At 33.9% G+C, this 22,665-nt stretch overlaps 1 non-coding gene across 1 annotated transcript; it reads left to right on the top strand.

The window, feature by feature from the left end:
- The first annotated feature begins 16,313 nt into the window (after positions 1-16,313).
- TRNAQ-UUG (transfer RNA glutamine (anticodon UUG)) lies at positions 16,314-16,385 on the top strand. Its single transcript has one exon. It is a non-coding gene; the product is annotated as a tRNA-Gln (tRNA).
- The last annotated feature ends 6,280 nt before the right edge of the window (positions 16,386-22,665 follow it).

Here is a 22,665-nt window from a genome sequence, read left to right as displayed (position 1 = left end):
TTGTAATATTGAATTGTTCTAATATGCAAGTGTTATCAAATAAACTACAACCCAACAAATGAATCAAACTAATCAGTTTGGGTTGGGTTGGATTTATTCGGCTCAGTTCATCAGTTTGTTTGATTTAATTCTTCTATTTTGCTTCGTATGAAGTTGTATTGAATGTACCATAGTTTGATTTATGACAAATTCATATGAAATATAATTGCATTAATAGTACTGAGAGTTGGAGTCTATAAACATTTCATGAACTTAAGTGCAACTCATGCTTCATTAAAGACGAGATAAACTTTAGTTAAGTAACTAGAACTTTAAATTACTTCATGTGGAGCTTCAATTACTCTATGTTAGCTACTATCTTTAGGATTTACTAATTGGACAGGGTTCTTGGATTTAGGGAATTGTTTTATGTAATTTTCAACTACAACTTATGTTTTCAAATTTTTAGGTCATAATTTAGGTAGTGGTTGTATATTATGGATGAACACTAGAGTTTCTATCTCGTTCACCACAACTATTGTAGTTTTTGTTTGAAGGCTATAAGTGTCATCTATGTTGTATGGCAATAAAATTTGTTTAGATGAAATTTTAGTTAAAGTTGCATATTTTACTTCTTGCGAGTAAAAATTTGTTTCTTCGCATAATATGAATTTAGTTGCAAAGATTTTAGGAATAAGATGGAGAAAGAAATTTTCTTTAAAATAATAAATAGACCCAAGTTCATCTTTGTTGTTGTCTAATTGTGATTTTGCAAAAAGCTTAACTAATATGAAATATCAAGGTAAATCAAGAATATATCCTACAAGTCATTCAAGATGACAATAAAATTGAGTTAAATTGAACGTAGTTTTAGTTTCATGTTTACTAGGTTCAAGATGAAGCATAATTGTATTAATGATATTAAAGAGAAATTCGTGTTTTATTAGAAGAGACCAACTTCATTTAAGGTACTAGGAGTTTAAACTACTTCTGATATGAACCAAGAGACATCAATCATACAATATACTTCAATGAAGATGTGAAGAAAAAGTTGTCAAAATTATCAAAAGATGTTTCAACTCATGCTACATTGAAGAAGAATGAAGTTTGATTGTTGTAAATTTTGGGTGGGTTATAATTTAGAGTAATTTAGAGTTATTGTATTTTTAGGTTACATTTACATAATGGCTCATTATGGCCATTAAGTATAAATGTTACAACTCTTCGAATGCCTTTAGTAGTTTCATTTTGAGGCTATATAAAGCCATGTATGTTGTATTTGTAAGAATACTTGGAAAATATAGAAAGAAGCATTTGTGCTTTTCTTTAGCCAATGGCTAAGTTTCTTTGCAATTCTACGTAGTTTAGATTGCATATAGAATCATTCAAGCTCGACATGATCAATCTTGCTTGTGGAGTGATTCGAATCTCAAACAAGTGTTTGAGATATTTGATCAACAAGAGTCATTCAAGCTAGACATGATCGATCTTGCTTGTGGAGTGATTCGAATCTCAATCAAGTGTTCTTGCCTTGAGATATTCGATCGACAAGGTAATCCGAATCTTACTCTCCTTGTAGTGATTCCTTATCTTATCAACTTCCATTGTAATTTCAATCACTACACAATGATTACAAATTTAGGGTTAGCTAATTGGACATCAATTATCAACTTTAGGTTATAATTTAGGTAGTAGCCATTATAATATTGATAACTCTCTAAAAGTAGAGTTATATCAAGTCTTTTTATAGTTAATATTGCACCCTTATTCACAATTTTCTCATTTATTACCCATTTATTCTACTTAGTGAGCATGAAATCGTTTATTGCGGTCTAACATGAAAAAAAAAATTGATTTGGCATAAATCGATCTTAATTGTATATTTAGTTGAGTTATATGGTAAAATTTCAGACATTTATGCTAAACCATGTGGGAGTAGCAAATTTGGAAACAAATGGGAGATGGCATGAAAATTTTAAATCCACATCATCCGTCCAAGTGGTCATTGACTACCCAATGAGGAACATCCTATGTGGACTACTTATTCCTTTTCAGCCCTCAAGGGGAACCCATGCTCAATATAAAAGGAAAAAGAAGACCAAGAGGAGAGGAGCCACATTTTGGGGAGAAAATCGAATTACCCAACAGCAGCCTCTGCTGTGAAACCAGAGAAGAAGAAGAAAACACTAATCCAGCAGCTGTTGACAGCAGAAAGAAAAGGAGACCAACAAGAATTGATTAGGGCAAAGAGGTGGACGTGAGAGCTCAAGAGAAGGGAACTTCCATTGACGAACGGCAACAAACCGAGATAACTCTCTATTTCCTTATTCTCTTTCCTTATTCCATCAATCTTACACGATGAAGATGCGGATTCCTCTGTTTAATTCAGTTTGTATGGAGAGCTAAACTTAATAGGTGAGGCGAGAGAGTTTTATATAGTTTAAGTATGTTGACGGTATGATTTTAGTTTATTAAAGAGTTGTTGTTAATAGCCCTAAGCAATGCTCCTAACGTTCTATTAACCACCTTAGTTTGCTCGTTAATCTGAAGATGACATGTAGTTGAAAACAATAATTTGTTACCCAATTTATGACTTAATATTCTTATAAATAATAGCCCTAACCAATGCTCCTAATATTTTGTTACCCAATTTATGACTTAATATTCCAAAAGTGACTTAAAAATTTAACATCCCTATCTTTTTTTGTGTGCAGCAAACATTGGCATCATTGACTATAAAACTTATAAACATCGTGCTTCATGGCAAAGGTCATATGGATCGTGATGAGCATTTTATCCCATATCTTGGTTTCGCTAACTAAAGTTTTCCAATAACTCCCAAACTTCATTACGTTATATAACCTCTTGGAATAAGGATTCATATAACATTTCATAAAATAAGATCTACCGATGAATTTCATAGCATTTGAAGGTCATCTAGGTCATGAACCGAAGGTAAATTACCTTAGGGGCACTATGGTCATTTTACACCGTTTCTTCGTTTACTTACTTATCCTTATCCAATGACCACCAAATTTCACTTCTGACCTCAACATACTATAATATGCTTAGTATTAAAATTTGATAGGTAGCGGAGCTCATATAGTGGGTTATTTTAACATTACTTAAATCTCGAGCTATTTGATCGGTTCAGGGTCTTAACTCACGGTTCTTTGGGTTTTTCTTTCATATATCCTTAATTCATACTTGGTTTAGGGTTCATATGAAAATCAAAGCGATTTCTACAAGTGTTTCTTAACAAAAAGTCCAAGGTGGCTACTTGCCTCGTCATCGACGTTTGGGATGTCCATTCTTGAGCTTCCAATATCTAAATTACTTCAAAATTTCCTTCCACGTACTCCTTATTGTGTCTAGTTTCTGAAACCATAAGATTTTCTATTAGAATCGGTCTGGAATGGGGTTAAAATTGAGAAAACCCGAGAAAAGGTCAAATTTTGAGTTGACTTGGACAGTTCAGTTGAACTGGCCATATAATCGTTTTCTTCCTCTGAACAGGAAGAAGATGCGCATTTTTCGTGTTGCCGCCATCTGAAACTTAAAGATGGGTATTACAAGGAAGGGCTAGGGATTGATTTGATACCTTCTCGTGGATCGTAGCCTAAGATATTCGCTTCCAAAGTTCATCCAAAATCTGATTTATCGCTGGAGATAAAACAAAGGATTTCTTATTGGGTAGCCGATTCTAGGGGTTTCAAGGCCCTATTTCTTCATCGAACCTCTTCCATATCCTTTCTTCAGGCTGAAGGAATTGGTTTGGAGGAACGTCTTTGAATGTAAGACCTTAATTTTCAAAAATCGTTCTCGGTATGCAACTCACTCGAAACGCCAGAATTTTCGATCTCTTGGGTAGCTTGTTTTACGATATTTCCTCTCTCGATTCCTTCATCAAGTTTACTCAACTTCTTCCTCTGAAGCTAGAGGATCCTTAATTTGAAGGAAAAGAGATCGTAGATAGGAATTCGATTCTTATCCCCAATTTAATTTTGAAACCTATTTCTTTCAATTCGACACGCTCTCGAGGTTACTTTTCTTTGTGGTCTTCTATGGAAGCAATCCTTGGAGGTGTAGAAACTGATTGGAATCATTCTTGCTCGACGAATCATCATGTATCCTCGGATTGGATTTTCAAGTTTTTCTTGAAGTTCTTCAATGGTTGATTAAATTGGGGGAATGGTTTCTAGGCTCTTTCAGCACTATATTCCTTCATAGAACTTGTGGGTAATCTTGTTGAGAAACGGTAGGAATAAGTTTGAAGAGAAATGGTGGAGGATTGCTCTCAAATTTGGAAGAAATTTGAGAGTAGGAGACCCATAATCTAAATGCTTATTGCCCTCGATTGGGGGATCGACCTTTCTTGATTCTTATTCCGTATTGTTGCTCATACTTCAGACTTTATAGGAGGAGCTTAAACCGACATTGAGAGCTCCAGATTCTTCGTTATTTCTTTCTAACATTTCAATTAATTAGTGGAAATACCTTTACTTAAAACTTAAAAACTTTCATTTTTAATGTTAGCGGAGATAGCTCAGTTTGAAGGTCACGTGTTCGATCTCCACGTTCACCGCACCTGTTTCTTTTTGCATAACCTGACTATCCAATAAAAAAATAGTCATTATTTCTTTTTAAAATCTCAATGAATCAGCGGAAATACCTTTACACATGAATTTAAATTTTTAATGTTAGCGGGGATAGCTTAGTTCGAACTTAATATCTGAAGGTTACATGTGTAATCCACGTTCACCGCACTTGGTTTACGTTGCATAAAAAATAAACTAGTTATTATTTATTTTTAAAATTTCAATGAATAATGAATTAGGGGAAATATCTTTACACATGAATTTTGATTTTTAATGTTAGCGGGGATAGCTTAGTTCGGACTAAATATCTGAAGGTTACATGTTTAATCTACGTTCACCGCACTTGGTTTACATTGCATAAAAAATAAACTAGTTATTATTTATTTTTAAAATTTCAATGAATAATGAATTAGCGGAAATACCTTTACACATGAATTTTGATTTTTAATGTTAGCGGGGATAGCTTAGTTCGGACTGAATATCTGAAGGTTACATGTTAGCGGGGATAGCTTAGTTCGGACTGAATATCTGAAGGTTACATGTTTAATCCACGTTCACCGCACTTTGTTTACGTTGCATAAAAAATAAACTAGTTATTATTTATTTTTAAAATTTCTACGAATAATGAATTAGCAGAAATACCTTTACACATGAATTTTGATTTTTAGTGTTAGCGGGGATAGCTTAGTTCGGACTTAATATCTGAAGGTTACATGTTTAATCCACATTCACCGCAGTTTGTTTACGTTGCATAACTTTATTCAATCTAAAATTAGTGATTATTTCTTTTTAAAATATAATGAATTTGCGGAAATACCTTTACTTATGATTTTTTTTTCAAATATTAGCGAAGATAACTTAGTTTTGAGAGCGTCAGACTAAAAATGTGAAGGTCACGTGTTCGATCCACGCTCACCGCACCTGAGTCAAGTCACATAACTTCACTTGTGACTATTCAATTTAAAATTAGTGATTATTTCCTTTTAAAATATCAGTGAATTAGCTAAATACTTTACTAATGAGTTTTCATTTTTAATGTTAGCCGGGATAGCTTCATTGGGAGAGCGTCACTAAAGATCTCAAGGTCATGTGTTTGATCCACGTTCACCGCACCTGATTCAAGTTGACTAAGTTGCATAACCTGGCTATTCAATCTAAAATTAGTGATTATTTCTTTTTAAAATCTCAATGAAGTAGTGAAAATATCTTATTAACCGATGAATTTTTATTTTTAAGGTTAGCGGGGATAGCTCAGTTAAAGATCTCAAGGTCACGTGTTTGATCCACGTTCACCGCACCTGATTCAAGTTGACTAAGTTGCATAACCTGGCTATTCAATCTAAAATTAGTGATTATTTCTTTTTAAAATCTCAATGAAGTAGTGAAAATATCTTATTAACCGATGAATTTTTATTTTTAAGGTTAGCGGGGATAGCTCATTTTGGAGAGCGTTCAAGTTGACGAAGTTGCATAACCTGGCTATAAAATCTAAAATTAGTAATTATTTCTTTTTAAAATCTCAATGAAGTAGTGAAAATATCTTAACCGATGAATTTTTATTTTTAATGTTAGCGGGGATAGCTCAGTTTGGAGAGCATCACTGAAGATCTGAAAGTCACGTGTGAGCATCACTAAAGATCTGAAAGTCACGTGGTTGATCCACGTTCACTACACCTAATTCAAGTTGACTAACTTGCATAACCTAAATATTCAATCTAAAATTAGTGATTAGGTCACGTGTTTGATCCACGTTCAATACACCAGATTCAAGTTGACTAAGTTGTATAACCTCGCTATTCAATCTAAAATTAGTGATTATTTCTTTTTAAAATCTCAATGAAGTAGTGAAAATATCTTATTAACCGATGAATTTTTATTTTTAATGTTAGCAGGCATAGCTCAGTTTGGAGAGGGTTCAAGTTGACTAAGTTGCATAACCTCGCTATTCAATCTAAAATTAGTGATTATTTTTTTTTAAAATCTCAATGAAGTAGTGAAAACATCTTAACCGATGAATTTTTATTTTTAATGTTAGCGGGGATAGCTCAGTTTGGAGAGCGTCACTGAAGATCTGAAAGTCACGTGAGAGCATCACTAAAGATCTGAAAGTCACGTGTTTGATCCACGTTCACCGCACCTAATTCAAGTTGACTAACTTGCATAACCTAAATATTCAATCTAAAATTAGTGATTAGGTCACGTGTTTGATCCACGTTCACAGCACCTGATTCAAGTTGACTAAGTTGCATAACCTCGCTATTCAATCTAAAATTAGTGATTAGGTCACGTGTTTGATCCACGTTCACTGCACCTGATTCAAGTTGACTAAGTTGCATAACCTCGCTATTCAATCTAAAATTAGTGATTATTTCTTTTTAAAATCTCAATGAAGTAGTGAAAATATCTTATTAACGGATGAATTTTTATTTTTAATGTTAGCGGGGATAGCTCGTTTGGAGAGCGTTCAAGTTGACTAAGTTGCATAACTTGGCTATTCAATCTAAAATTAGTGATTATTTCTTTTTAAAATCTCAATGAAGTAGTGAAAATATCTTAACCGATGAATTTTTATTTTTAATGTTAGCGGGGATAGCTCAGTTTGGAGAGCGTCACTGAAGATCTGAAAGTCACGTTAGAGCATCACTGAAGATCTGAAAGTCACATGTTTGATCCACGTTCACCGCACCTAATTCAAGTTGACTAACTTGCATAACCTAAATATTCAATCTAAAATTAGTGATTATTTCTTTTTAAAATTACTTGACTATTTAATCTAAATTTAGTGATTATTTCTTTTTAAAATTTCAGAATTTTCATTTTCAATGTTATAGGGGATAGCTTAGTTGGGAGAGCTTAATATTGAAGATTTGAAGGTCACGTGTTGTTCGACCTTCACCACACCTGATTCAAGTAATATAACTTACTATCTTATCTAAATTTAGAGATGATTTCTTTTTAAAATTTCAATGAGTTAGCGTAAATAATTTTACTGATGAATTTTCATTTTAAAGTTAGCGTGGATAGCTCAATTGGGAGTGCGTTTGTAGATAGCGTGGATTCCTAATTCTTTATTTGACTATAAATTCTCTATGAGACATTTAGTAAAATGGCTCATTTTATTGCATGGAACAATAAAATTGATCTTCCCTTGGAATTGTCAATACATTCTACTTTCAATGTTGCTCAGTTGAGTCCTTCTGATGTAGTTGATGATTTTTCTTATTTGAGGACCAATCCTAGAGAGGGGGATGATGATAAGAATCATAGTGTACATTCTACTTTCAATGTTGCTGAGTTGAGTCCTTTTGATGTAGGTGATGATTTTTGTGATTTGAGGACGAATCCTTTTGAAGAGGGGGATGATGATAAGAATCACGGTGTTCCAACTGGACCTATTACACAACCCAAGGCCAAGAAGATTCAACAAGCATTCATACTTCATCTACAAAATTGGATAGGCTAGGTTCAACCATCATTTCATGTGTGACAAGCTGAGTCGTTTGAGTCAAGACCATTTGGAGATTCAAAAGTAAATATTTGCATGGTTGAAGTAGCGGATGAAGTTGCAAGCATCATTTCATGAGTGGTTAGAAAACTTTATTTCTTATTTTAATTTCATAAAGTTTGTAATGCTCAAATTGACTTCGTCTTCTGTGGAGATCTAAAGGGATCGAGATTAAATCACGGCCACTAACTTCTTTTGTGGGGAGACTATAAATAACCACACATTATTATGTAAAAGCATATTTGTGATCAATGAAATTGATCTCTTAAGTTGAGATGATCCCCCGTGTAGAAATTCGAGCATATCTTTGTCATTTCTAAGTTTTATGCAATTCTTGTGGTACATTGAATCTGAGTCATTCAATCAAGCCTTGATCAAGTTCGATTGTGGAATGACTCAATTTAGAAAAAGGTTCCATAATCTAATTCTAGCTTTATCTCTTGGTTGATCCAAATTTTGTATAAGAACGAGCGTCGATTGCATCGATTCCATCAACAGTCTTCCCATGAGTTTATGGTGCATGACCCATTTTTTATACCATTCACCTTCGAGCGCCACCATAGTTTTGCATCGTCCATGAGATGCATTGCGACCAACATAACTCTTAGGTCCTATGAGCAATTTCAAGTAACCTTCAAGTATTGTTCTACGTCAAAAATAAAGCTTTTTAATTCCTTAGCATCCCGGTTTTCATTTATAATTCCTTAGCATCCCGGTTTTCATTTAAGGGGTTGTGTTCTTGGATTTTAAGTTTGTTAAGCCCACATGAACTTGGCTTGAGGTGTGGTTCTCTACAGCCCAACTTGTCAAACTCACTCGGGTGCTCATCAACCATGATGTCGTTCAACAAGAGAGACCTCGAAAACGACTGGATTATCGCATTAACCATTTGAATCACCTGCTCATCTCAACCATGACGTCGTTCAACAAGAGAGACCTCGAAAATGACTGGATTATCGCATTAACCATTTGAATTACCTACTCATCTCAACCATGATGTCGTTCAAAACAAGAGAGACCTCGAAAATGACTGGATTATCGCATTAACCATTTGAAATTGAACAAAATATGTATAACATAACTCTAACAAAGGTACGAAGTTCATAAAAGTCTTTTTAGTCTAAGATAGAAACTGTAAAATAAAATGAAATAAGAAAATAATATTCCATTGTCAAGAATTGAACCCGAGTCTCCTGGGTGAAAGCCAAATATCCTTACCGCTAGACAACAATGGATTTTTAGTGTAGATGTCCTGAAGTCTTTTGTCAGATCGCTGAAGAGTTTTAGCATGATCTTTTGCTTAATGTCTAACTCTTCGACACGTCTTTCCCTGTGTGTGTTAGAGTTCTCAGGGCTACCGCGACGTTTCAAGCTGTTCGATTGTGTGGCTCTTTCTTCAAAAGAGTCAATAAAAAAATGTTAGGTCTTTGATTGGCAACACATCCAGGGGAGTGTCGATTGCATCGATTCCATCAACGATCTTCCCATGAGTTTATGGTTCATGACCCATTTTTTATACCATTCACCTTCGAGAACTACCATAGTTTTGCATCGTCCATGAGATGCATTGCGGCTAACGTAACTCTCAGGTCGTATGAGAAAGTTCCTGTAGCCCTCAACTCTCAGGTCGTATGATAGAGTTCTTAGAGCTACCGCGACATTTCGAGGTGTTCGATCGTGTGGCTTTTTCTTCAAAAGAGTCAACATCAAACGTCAAGTCTTTAATTGGCAACCCATCAAGGGGAGCGTCGATTGCATCGATTCCATCAATGGTCTTCCCATGAGTTTATGGTGCATGACCCATTTTTTATATCATCCACCTTCGAGCGCCACCGTCCATGAGATGCATTGTGGCCAACGTAACTCTTAGGTTCTATGAGCAAGTTCCTGTAACCTTCAAGTATTGTTCTACGTCAAAAATAAAGCTTTTTAATAACTTAGCATCCTTGTTCCCATTTAAGGGTTTGTGTTTTTGGATTTTCAGTTTGTTAAGCACAACATGAGCTTGGCTTGGGGTGTGGTTCTCTACGACCCTCCTTGTCAAACTCACCCTAGTGCTCATCTCAGTCATCTCAGCCATGATGGTGTTCAACAAAAGAGACCTTGAAAATGACCGGATTATCACATTAACCATTTGAATAACCTCAACCTCACTTGTTGAAATTGAACCAAATATCTATGACATAACACTATTAAAGGTTCAAAGTTCATAAAAGTCTTTTTAATCTAAGATACTATTGAACTTGACTATAACCAAGTGCATAAAAGTCTTTTGAATTTAAGATACTATTGAACTCATCCATTATAGTGCTTCTCAAACCTAGGTAAAGTTTAAATATAATTGGTGACAAAAGATGAAACTATAAAATAAACGAAATAAAAAAATAAAATTTCATTTTCAAGAATCGAACTCGGGTCTCCTCGATGAAAGCCAGATCTTTTGTGTAATGTCTAACTCTTCAACACGTTTTTTTTTATGTGTGTGATAGAGTTCTCAGAGATACCGTCACGTTTCTTGTTGTTTGATCATGTGGCTCTTTGTTCAAAAGAGTCAACATCAAACATTAGGTTTTTTATTGGAAACCCATACAGGGGAGCGTCGATTGCTTCAATTCCATTTTTTATACAATTCACCTTCAAGCGCCACCATAATTTTACATCGTCCATGAGATGCATTGTAGGCCAATGTAACTCTCAGGTCCTCTGAGCAAGTTCCTATAGTCTTGAAGTATAATATCAAAACATATTAACGTATTTGATATGTTAAATATTAAAATAATTGATGTGTATCATAAACATTAAATAAGAATATATATTTGAAATTTGAATGAGATTCATATTAATTAAACATATATTATGATATTCTACGACATTTTAATATTATTGAAATAAGATATTATATCTTAATGTATTAGGTATTCAAATATATAATTTGACAAAAAATTATCACAAGTTCACTTTAAATAGAACCCTAGGGTTAAGTCAAAAAGCATCGAACACTAAATATTGTGACATTTTAGGTGATATTTTGCAGAGGAAGCTGATAAGGTCTTCAAAGAGCATGTGGTCATGTCTGGCATTTTAGGTTAACAACATGGTGAAAAGAAACTAGAATTCTGATACTGGTAATTAATTACAAACCTTTGAATAAGGTTTTAGAATAAGTAAGATATCCCATCCAAAACAAAAATGATTTGATAAAAAGAATTTAGAGTCAAATGTTTTTATAAAATTGGACATGAAATTGGGATTTTGGAAAATTCTAGTTTCCTAAGAGGACAAATATAAAATAGTATTTAATGTCCAATTTAGAAAATATGAGAGGAACGTCATGCCATTTAAGCTAAATAATGCTCCATCCGAATTTCAGAAGATTATGAATGATATTTTCACTCCTTTCAAAAAATATCGATAGTTTATATCGATGATGTGTTGATATTTTCTAAAACCATTAAGATCAACACTTTAAACATCTACATACATTCATTAATGTAATCAAAAGAAATCAGCTAGTTGTGTCCATACCCAAAATCAAATAATATCAAACTCAGATACGTTTTCTTGGATTTTAAAAAAAAATTTTGGTGATGACGTATCCTAGAAAAGCAAACTTCAAAAAAATTTTAGGTTCTCTCAATTACGTGTCTTATATCCTTCAAGATATCAGGCACATTTACAAATGTCTTGATGAGTATCTTCAAAATAATACAAAGTCTTGATTTGTAAGGGATATCTCTACAACCCAAAAAAATCAATTCATTAGTCAAATAAACTCTCTGCTTGAGTCTTATTGACCCAAGAGCAGATCTCATAATGAAACGTGACGCATCAAATATCGGATATGGAGGTATCTATAATTGTCAAAGAGGACAGAGAATCAATTATCATATTTCATTCAAAAGCCTCCAATAATACCATACAAATTACAAAATAGTAAAAATAATAATAATAATAATAAAAAGTATTATTTCCATTGTACTCCGTGTACAAAAATTTTAAAGAAAATTTAATTAACAAAAGTATTAAAATCTACTCGAGATTCAAATTTAGTTTTAGAAAAAGAAGGGAATAATCTTGTTTCAAACAAAAAAATAATTTTGCTAGATAGAAGTAAATTTTGTTGTGGTTTGATTTTAAAATTCTACCTATAAAAGAAGTTGAAAACACCTGGGGGATTACCTATGGGAGAATTTCTAACAAAGTCTCTCTTCTCTCCTCTGTCTTCTTAAACGGATACTAATCCTACCAATCATTTACATGGACTCAAAAGTTCAATTACCTATAAAAGAAGTTGAAAACACCTTGTGAAAGTATCTAAGGATACTACGACCTCTGGCTTTGCAAAATCCAGCGTTGTTGGCGCTTATCAAAATCGCTGCCAAAATAAAGTTTAACAAGTAGTACTATGGTGTAGTGGTTAGCACTTTCGACTTAAAAACTCCGGCAGGAAATGAGTGGACATTAAAGGATGTCAAATATATTCCTGGTCTCTAAGGAACATGATCTCTATTGGTCAGTTGGACAGCACAGGTTATGCAATAAAGTTAGGGAAGAGTTCGTGGAAGATTATGAAGGGTGCTACAGTGGTAGCACGTGGCTCATAATCTAGAACCTTATACACCACTGTAGGGTGTATGAACACAGCTGCTGTTGCTGAGAGTGCTTCAAATTCAAGTCTACAGCATAATAGACTTGAACCTATGAGCGCGAAAGGAATGAAGAGGCTGGCTGCGAAAGAAGTTTTAGAAGGTCTGAAATCTGTTGATGTGGGTCGTTGTGAGAACTACGTTATGAGCAAGCAGAAACGAGTTAGCTTTACAAGGACCGCCAGAGAATTGAAGAAAGTGCGATTGGAAATGGAACCAGATGTGGAGCAAGGTTCCAAGACCACGAAGCAAGTGAGAGTTGAGCTTGAGTTGCAGGGAAACTCACCTAGTGATGTTGTAGCAGATACTCAAGAAACTCCTGAGACTACTGCTGAGGAATCAGATGTGGAGCAAGGTTCCAAGACAACAAAGCAAGTGGGAGTTGAGGTTGAGTTGCGGAGAAAATCACCAAGTGATCTTGTAGCAGATACTCAACAAACTCCTGAGGTTGTTGCAGAGGAATCAGCAGTGGAGCAACTGACACCTGAACTAGTGTTGAGAATATCATCCTGTACTATCAGAGTACCAGATATGTATGTACCTTCATTACACTATCTGTTGCTGATGAAAGGGAACCACAACCCTTTGATGAGACCCTACAGTTGGAGGATACAACCAAGTAGAAGCAAGCCATGGATGATGGGACGTCTAGGCTTCAAAAATGCGTTGTACTGAGATTGAGTACGTGGCAATAGTTGAAGCTGGAAAGAAGACGATATGGATGACTGACTATCTGGAAGAATGGGCAAGAAGCAGCACGAAGATTCTTAACAGAAATAGTTAGAGTGTCATACAGTTGGCGAAGGAACCCGGTCTATCATTTAAAGAGAAAACACATAAGACGATACTATTTCACTTGCAGGTTAGTGAAAGATGGTGATGTGTTTGGAGAAGATAGAGGGTGCAAAGAATCCAGCAAACATGTTGACAAAATGTGTTGATGTTGGAATATTGAGATTGTGCAAAGCCTCAATTGATATGGCGCCATGAAGACCATGAAGATGCCCATGGTCGTTTGAGAATGAAATTCTTGGTTGACTAGATCAGTCTACAACTGGGAGAATTGTTAAGTTATGGAGCCTGCGACTTATTTATAGCTTGGTCAACGGTTATATCCGGTAAAGCTATATTTGGTAAAGCTATATCTGGTACAGCTATATATTTGGTAAAACTATATCCGGTAAACCTATATATGGTAAATAGCTATATATAGTAGATGGTTAAATCAGGTAAAGCTATATATAGTAAATGGCTATATATAGTAGATGGTTATATCTGGTAAACCTATATATAGTAAACTGAACTATATATATATATCCCGTCCGCTAGAGCTTTGAAGAGTACTTTCTATTCTATGTAATTCTCTCTTACTGTACATACGTGAAGTCATCAATAGAAAAATCCTTTTAGCCAGAGTTCTCCTTGCACTTTTCTCTATCCTGTTCTTTGTGTTCATCTAGATCGAGCGTGTGCGTTGTTGTGCGATCCTAACAGGCCCTTCTATCTTGGATAGAAATTTGTTACACTTTTTGGACCGACACTATGTCTAAGGGGTCACTAAAGTTAAAATCCTACAAAATGGATCCATGGCTCAGTGGTAGAGAATTTGACCGGTCACCCGTTTAACTTGGTTGGGCCCTTTTATTTTGGAGAGACACTTTTTACACTTTTAGACTGACACTCTGTAGAAAGGGTCACTCAGGTTGAAATCATGCAAAATGGGTCCATAGCTCAGTGGTAAAGCATTTGACTGCAGATCAAGAGGTCACCCGTTTGAACTTGGTTGGGCCCTTTCATTTTGGAGAGACACTTTTTACACTTTTAGACTGACACTCTGTAGAAGGGGTCACTCAGGTTGAAATCATGCAAAATGGGTGCATAGCTCAGTGGTAAAGCATTTGACTGCAGATCAAGAGGTTACCTGTTCGAATTTGGTTGGGCCCTTTCATTTTACTTTGTTTTCAACCTCTTTTAACTTGTCATCCGTTAGGGTTCTTGGAATGATTCTCTAGATTATCCCTTCCATGTTGGGAGTCGGGCCATGGGTCTTGGGTGAAGGAACCAACTGGTTTTCTCATTCTTTGAGATAACAATTCTTTTCTATTTTATATAAATTTTTTAAATATGGGTTCATTTCCAAATGCATGCTAACACCCTTAGTGTTGAATAAATGACATGAAACTAGTTTCACATAGTAACGTTGCCTTTTGCTCTTATTGGTGGAAGGATAATAGGTCGATTATACCTATAGAGTAGTTTTAAGCGTGACAACGAGACTATTTTTTTTTTTAGTTAAAAATTAGAATTATAACAATCTGCCTAAAACCCTCAGACTAATTTTGCTTCATTTCTAAATGCAAGCAGACAAAGTAGAAAAAATGAAAGCATGTAAATTGTAAACTCAAACATTTCAAAGAAATAAATAAGTTTTGATGGTACCAATGCTAACCTGAAAACAATCAACCAAATTTATTTCGAACATAGAAAACTTCAGGTCTCCATCTTGTAAAGCCAATAAACCAAAGGGCCTAATATAGTAGAGAAATAAAAAAATGTTACCCTCATCTCTGTTGTGCTGTGCCATAAGTGATCAATGGATGTTGACTTTGACCAATTCCTACTATTTTTTTTCTATATTTTGAAGCTATTTTAAACACTTTTTTCTTGTACTCCTTATAATTTTACCTTTTAAGGTTGTAAATATTTGTGCGACTATTATGATTATTAGTCAACTGAGTTAAGTGGAAATAAATTTTGAAGATGAAATTAAAGTATTAATTTTGATGTCATCTTTACCTTACCATTAGTAATTCACAATGATAATATTCAAAATACTTGACAAAAAAGAATGGTCAACGTAAGATATTTGAAACAAATAAATACTTTATCCTCTGTGATATATCAAATCACTCATTTGAAATTCCTTAATAATAAACATGAAGTCTTACATCTTTTATAGTGAAAAGTTCCTTAAATAGAAGTCTTATTAGATACTTCTAAGCATTTAGAGATCAACTAGACACAAAGCTAAACATTCTAAAAAAGATTAGGGGTTAAACTTTTAAGTTAACTTAATTTAAGAAACTTATGATTTTTATATTATCAAGAGTTTAATTGAGCTACGTCAATTCAATCTAGTGGACTCAAGAATTGAACCAAACCAAACCAACTAGTTAGTAACATGATTTAGTGGAAGCATTTTCACACAAAGTAGAAGCAATAATGGAGGGTTTGAAATAATATAGTTTTTACCCCTTGTTTCTCGAGTGAATATTGAAATAATATAGTTTTCATGTAAAGTTTTGAACGGAAGAAAGAAAGACGGGGATGTAAAGTATTATTTCAATTTGTTTGTAATATACAACAATAAGAAATATATAAAATTACATGTTCTCCAAGAGCTTCAATCAGCACCGGAGGGTTACTTCTGGAACCACTCTAAAGGTGCTCAAGATCACAACGAGTTAGATAAAACAGCTCTAGAACTTTGAATCCAATAACTTGAGTTTGACTCATGATAGGATCTCCCTTCTTGTGGAATCGGCATAAAAAAGGAAAACCATTCCAAAATAAATTTTTACAAGGGGTTCTATGGTGTAGTGGTTAGCACTTTGGACTTTGAATCCAACGACCTGGGTTCAACTCCCGGTAGGACCTTTATGAAATGACCTTGATGTGAAAACACAGAATAAGGAACGACAACACAAGACATTTTAAAACAAAACGTTGTTACCACTTCCCATTTTAAAACAAAACGTTGTTACCACTTCCCATTTTAAAACAAAACGTTGTTACCACTTCCCATTTTAAAACAAAACGTTGTTACCACTTCCCATGAGTGCATAGGTGGCGTTGTCATAATCGTAGTGCAGCTCATTGGTACATATACCCTCTATGCATAACGTCACGTAGTATCTATTAGAGACCAAGGGTACATCTGGAGAATCTATTATTTTAGGGAAGTCATATGGATCGCTCACTAAAGTTTTCCAATAACTCCCAAACTTCATTACCTTATATAACCTTCTCGCTCACTAAAGTTTTCCAATAACTCCCAAACTTCATTACCTTAGCCCAACACGTAGTATCTATTAGAGACCAAGGGTACATCTGGAGAATCTATTATTTTAGGGAAGTCATATGGATCGCTCACCAAAGTTTTCCAATAACTCCCAAACTTCATTACCTTATATAACCTTCTCGCTCACTAAAGTTTTCCAATAACTCCCAAACTTCATTACCTTATATAACCTTCTCAGGAAAAGGAGACCAAGGGTACATCTGGGGAATCTATTATTTTAGGGAAGTCATATGGATCGCTCACTAAAGTTTTCCAATAACTCCCAAACTTCATTACCTTATATAACCTTCTCAGGAAAAGGATTCATACAACATTTCATAAAATAAGATCTACTGAAAAAACTCGAGAAAAGGTCAACTTTTGAGTTGACTTGGACAGTTCAGTTGAACTGGCCGTATCATCGTTTTCTTCCTCTGAACAGGAAGAAGATGCACATTTTTGGCATCGCCGCCATCTGAAACTCGGCGTGTACAGCCACATTTACAGTGTTTCATTCCTCGATTTCTTCGTGAAACTTAAAGATGGATGTTACAAGAAAGGGCTTGGGATTTATTTGATAACTTCTAGGGCTGTCAAGGCCCTATTTCTTCATTGAACCTCTTCCATATCCTATCTTCAGGCTAAAGTAATTGGTTTGGAGGAACGTCTTTGAGTGTAGGGCCTTAATTTCCAGAAATTGTTCTCGGTATGCAACTCACTCGAAACGCCAGATTTTTGATCTCGTGGGTAGCTTATTCTACGACGTTTCAGCTCTGGATTCATTCATCAAGTTTACTCAACTTTTTCCTCTGAAGCTAGAGGAATCCTTAATTTGAAGGAAAAGAGATCGTAGATAGGAATTTTGACTCTTATCCCCAATTTAATTTTGAAACCTATTTCCTTCAATTTGGCACGCTCTCGAGGTTATTTTTCTTCGTGGTCTTCTATGGAAGCATTCCTTGGAGGTACAGAAACTGATTGGAATCATTCTTGCTCGACGAATCATCATTTATCCTCAGGTTGGATTTTCAAGTTTTTCTTGAAGTTCTTCAATGGCGGATTGAATTGGGGGAATTGTTTCTAGGCACTTTCAGCACTCTATTCTTTCATAGAACTTGTGGGTAATCTTGTTGAGAAACAGTAGGAATAAGTTTGAAGAGAAATGGTGGAGGATTGCTCTCGAATTTAGAAGAAATCTGAAAGTAGGAGACCCATAATTTAAACGCTTATTGCCTTCGATTGGGGGATCGACCTTTCTCGATTCTTATTCCATATTGTTGCTCCTACTTTAGACTTTATAGGAGGAGCTTAAACCGACATTGAGAGCTCCAAATTCTTCGTTATTTAGAAGTTTGAAGAGAAATGGTGGAGGATTTCTCTCGAATTTGGAAGAAATCTGAGAGTAGGAGAAACACAATCTAAACGTTTATTGCCTTCAATTGGGGGATCGACCTTTCTTGATTCTTATTCCGTATTGTTGCTCCTACTTCTGACTTTATAGGAGGAGCTTAAACCGACATTGAGAGCTCCAGAATCTTCGTTATTTAGAGATCGATCTTTCTGGATAATATTTTGGTGATATCAACTCCGATCATGGCCTTATCGACCTTGGCTTTGCATACTAGTCGTTGGATGTGATGATCCGTGCGTGTTCGTTCTAGATCATATCAAATTTTGGAGGAGATCCGACGGTTGAGATTTGAGTTCGAAAGATTTTGTTCAGATGGTCATGGTAGATGCTCTGATTCTAATTAGAGTGGCATTTCTGTAATTATCCATTCTTCTAGGGGTATTTTGGTAATTTGCCAATTTCCGAATATTTTATTATTATTTTTCTTGAAAAATCCAAAATTTTTCTACAAAATTCTCATCGCTTTTTTTTTTTATCATTTTTCCCTTTTTTTTTTCTTAATCTTGAGATTCCTTCTAGATAAGGAATTACAAATCCGGAAAGATTTTTTATAATTGATAAAATGACTTTTTTGCCCTTTTGATTTACTTTTTCCTTTCCAATCCTTTTCAAAAGGCCTTTTAACTCCTTGAAATCACTTGTTAGGGTACACGAGTGACTTGACTAAGTCCTTTGTTCTTGCTTAATCCTTTTAATTTTTTTCCTTTTTATCCTTTCGGTCTTTCATGAGTGGCTTATTCTTATGGGAGCTAATTTCCTTCATTTTTGGGGTGTTACATATACATACTCGTTACAAACACAAAATAAGAAGTAGACTCAAAAGAAGAACAAAAAATACTAGATTAAAAAGAGAGGTTAGTCCAAGGCCCACACTCCAAAGTCCACTCTCATCCACGACCAACTCTTAGTTACTTGAAAAAAAATGATAAACATTGGAGTGAGTAAAACTTAGTAAGTAGCCTACTAGTAGGTTCGACCTTAAGCTAGGATATTACTTATTGTTATGTTTTCAGGATCTTATACTGATCTTGAAAACCTTCTCCTAAAATAACCTTCAATTTTCTCCCCATGAACACAATTTTCTCCCCATCTATCTTTTTTTTAAACACTTTTGAAATTTAACGATTAGTTTTGAAGCTTTTTTTTTTTTTTTTTTTTTTGAAAATTCAACTGTATTTTTTTTTAAAAAACAAATTAATAGTTTCTATAGATTTTTTTTTTTAAAGATTAAGTGTATTATTGAAACTTCTAAAAAAATTTTGAGTATTTTTTTAAGATAAAGTGCAAAGTTCAATGGTATTTTTATTAATTTAGCTTATAATTTAAAAAAAAATACAAATTTTTGTTGATTAAGTTAATATTAATTTTATTAAAATACATAACCCCACATCAAAATTTATTTATTAGGAATAAAATTAAAACTAAAAAATCAATTTATTTTAAACTAAAAAATTAATTTATTTTAAAACTAAAAAGTATACTTAATTTGACTAAAACATCCCTTATCCCAACTATAAAGAATTTAATTCCAAGCTCTCTTCTAATAGACAAACGATTTATTAACATCTGTTGTAAAATTTCACTTCATCAATTTAAGTAGCGTTCAACTATAAATATCGAATTTTAAAGTATTCCTCGGCAAAGTAAATCTGTTGAAACTATCTATCAAAAGTGTTCCAGAATGAGTTGTGGAGAAGCGTTTCCTTCAATTCTAATTTCAATTAAGGATGTCAATGACAAAAAAGTGCAAGAGGCTAGAAGGTTTGTAGTGGAAGAAAATAACAAGAGTCATGGACATCATTTTGTTTACAAGCTGTATCATGTGTCTTATTCATGGTTACTTAAATCTCGTTGAATTGGTGCGCCCTTCACATCAGAGACATTTGTGCCTTAAGTTTTAGTTTGATAGTTCCATTTGAGACATATATTACACAAGTAAATGATATTAAGAGCATTATCATTACATGATAATATACTAGTTTGAGACATATATCGTGGAGTACACAAGTAAATGATATTAAAAGAGCATTATCATTAAATGATAATACACTAGGTTGAGACATATATCGTGGAGTACACAAGTAAATGATATTAAAAGAGCATTATCATTAAATGATAATACACTAGGTTGAGACATATATCGTGGAGTACACAAGTAAATGATATAAAAAAGAGAATTATCATTAAATAATGAGAATTGTACTCAAGACCTCTCGCACCCTAAGCAAGAATCATACCACTAGACCAAATGCCCTTTCTAAAATAAATGCAACATTTTTAACTCCTATTCAATATATTTTTTTCTCTCAAGTTTGAAATCTATTTTCTTGAGGGGTTGTTGGACTATAAAACAGAAAGTTATGGTCTAGTATTTTACTTGTAAGTAAGGCTTGTAATATTGAATTGTTCTAATATGCAAGTGTTATCAAATAAACTACAACCCAACAAATGAATCAAACTAATCAGTTTGGGTTGGGTTGGATTTATTCGACTTAGTTCATCAGTTTGTTTGATTTAATTCTTCTATTTTGTTTCGTATGACAAGAAAATGAAGTTGTATTGAATGTACCATAGTTTGATTTATGACAAACTCATATGAAATATAATTGCATTAATAGTACTAAGAGTTGGAGTCTATAAACATTTCATGAACTTAAGTACAACTCATGCTTCATTAAAGACGAGATAAACTTTAGTTAAGTAACGGGAACTTTAAATTACTTCATGTGGAGCTTCAATTACTCTATGTTAGCTACTATCTTTAGGATTTACTAATTGGATAGAGTTCTTTGATTTAGGGGATTGTTTTATGTAATTTTCAACTACAACTTATGTTTTCAAATTTTTAGGTCATAATTTAGGTAGTGGTTGTATATTATGGATGACCACTAGAGTTTCTATCCCGTTCACCACAACTATTCTAGTTTTTGTTTGAAGGCTATAACTGTCATCTATGTTGTATGACAATAAAATTTGTTTAGATGAAATTTTAGTTAAAGTTGTATATTTTACTTCTTGGGAGTAAAAAATTTGTTTCTTCGCATAATATGAATTTAGTTGCAAAGTTACTAGGAATAAGATGGAGAAAGAAATTTTCTTTAAAATAATAAATAGACCCAAGTTCATCTTTGTTGTTGTCTAATTGTGATTTTGCAAAAAGCTTAACTAATATGAAATATCGAGGTAAATCACGAATATATCCTACACGTCATTCAAGATGACAATAAAATTGAGTTAAATTGAACGCAGTTTTAGTTTCATGTTTAGTAGGTTGAAGATGAAGCATAATTGTATTAATGATATTAAAGAGAAATTCGTGTTTTATTAGAAGAGACCAACTTCATTTACTAGGAGTTTAAACTACTTCCATTGTAATTTCAATCACTCCACAATGATTACAAATTTAGGGTTGGCTAATTGGACATCAATTATCAACTATAGGTTATAATTTAGGTAGTAGCCATTATAATATTGATAACTCTCTAAAGTAGAGTTATATCAAGTCTTTTTATAGTTAATATTGCACCCTTATTCACAATTTTCTCATTTATTACCCATTTATTCTACTACTTAGTGAGCATGAAATCGTTTATTGCGGTCTAACATGAAAAAAAAATATGATTTGGCATAAATCGATCTTAATTGTATATTTAGTTGAGTTATATGGTAAAATTTCAGACATTTATGCTAAACCATGTGGGAGTAGCAAATTTGGAAACAAATGGGGATGACATGAAAAGTTTAAATCCACATCACCAGTCCAAGTGGGTCATTGACTACCCAATGAGAAACATCCTATGTGGACTATTTATTCCTTTTCAGCCCTAAAGGGGAATCCATGCTCAATATAAAAGGAAAAGGAAGACCAAGAGGAGAGGAGCCACATTTTGGGGAGAAAATCGAATTACACAGCAGCAGCCTCTGCTGTGAAACCAGAGAAGAAGAATAAAACATTAATCGAGCAGCTGTTGACAACAGAAAGAAAAGGAGACCAACAAGGATTGATTAGGTCAAAGAGGTGGACGTGAGAGCTCAAGAGAAGGGAACTTCCATTGACGAACGGCAACAAACCGGGATAACTCTCTATTTCCTTATTCTCTTTCCTTATTCCATCAATTTTACATGATGAAGATGCGGATTCCTCTGTTTAATTCAGTTTGTATGGAGAGCTAAACTTAATAGGGGAGGCGAGAGAGTTTTATATAGTTTAAGTATGTTGACGGTATGATTTTAGTTTATTAAAGAGTTGTTGTTAATAGCCCTAAGCAATGCTCCTAACGTTCTATTAACCACCTTAGTTTGCTCGTTAATCTTAAGATGACATGTAGTTAAAAACAATAATTTGTTACCCAATTTATGACTTAATATTCTTATAAATAATAGCCCTAGGCAATGCTCCTAATATTTTGTTACCCAATGTATGACTTAATATTCCAAAAGTGACTTAAAAATTTAACATCCCTATC

This window comes from Cucurbita pepo, chromosome 10, assembly GCF_057944985.1.
Source record: "Cucurbita pepo subsp. pepo isolate OVF chromosome 10, ASM5794498v1, whole genome shotgun sequence".
NCBI lineage: Eukaryota > Viridiplantae > Streptophyta > Magnoliopsida > Cucurbitales > Cucurbitaceae > Cucurbita > Cucurbita pepo.
This window is presented reverse-complemented; position numbering and strand designations above follow the sequence as displayed.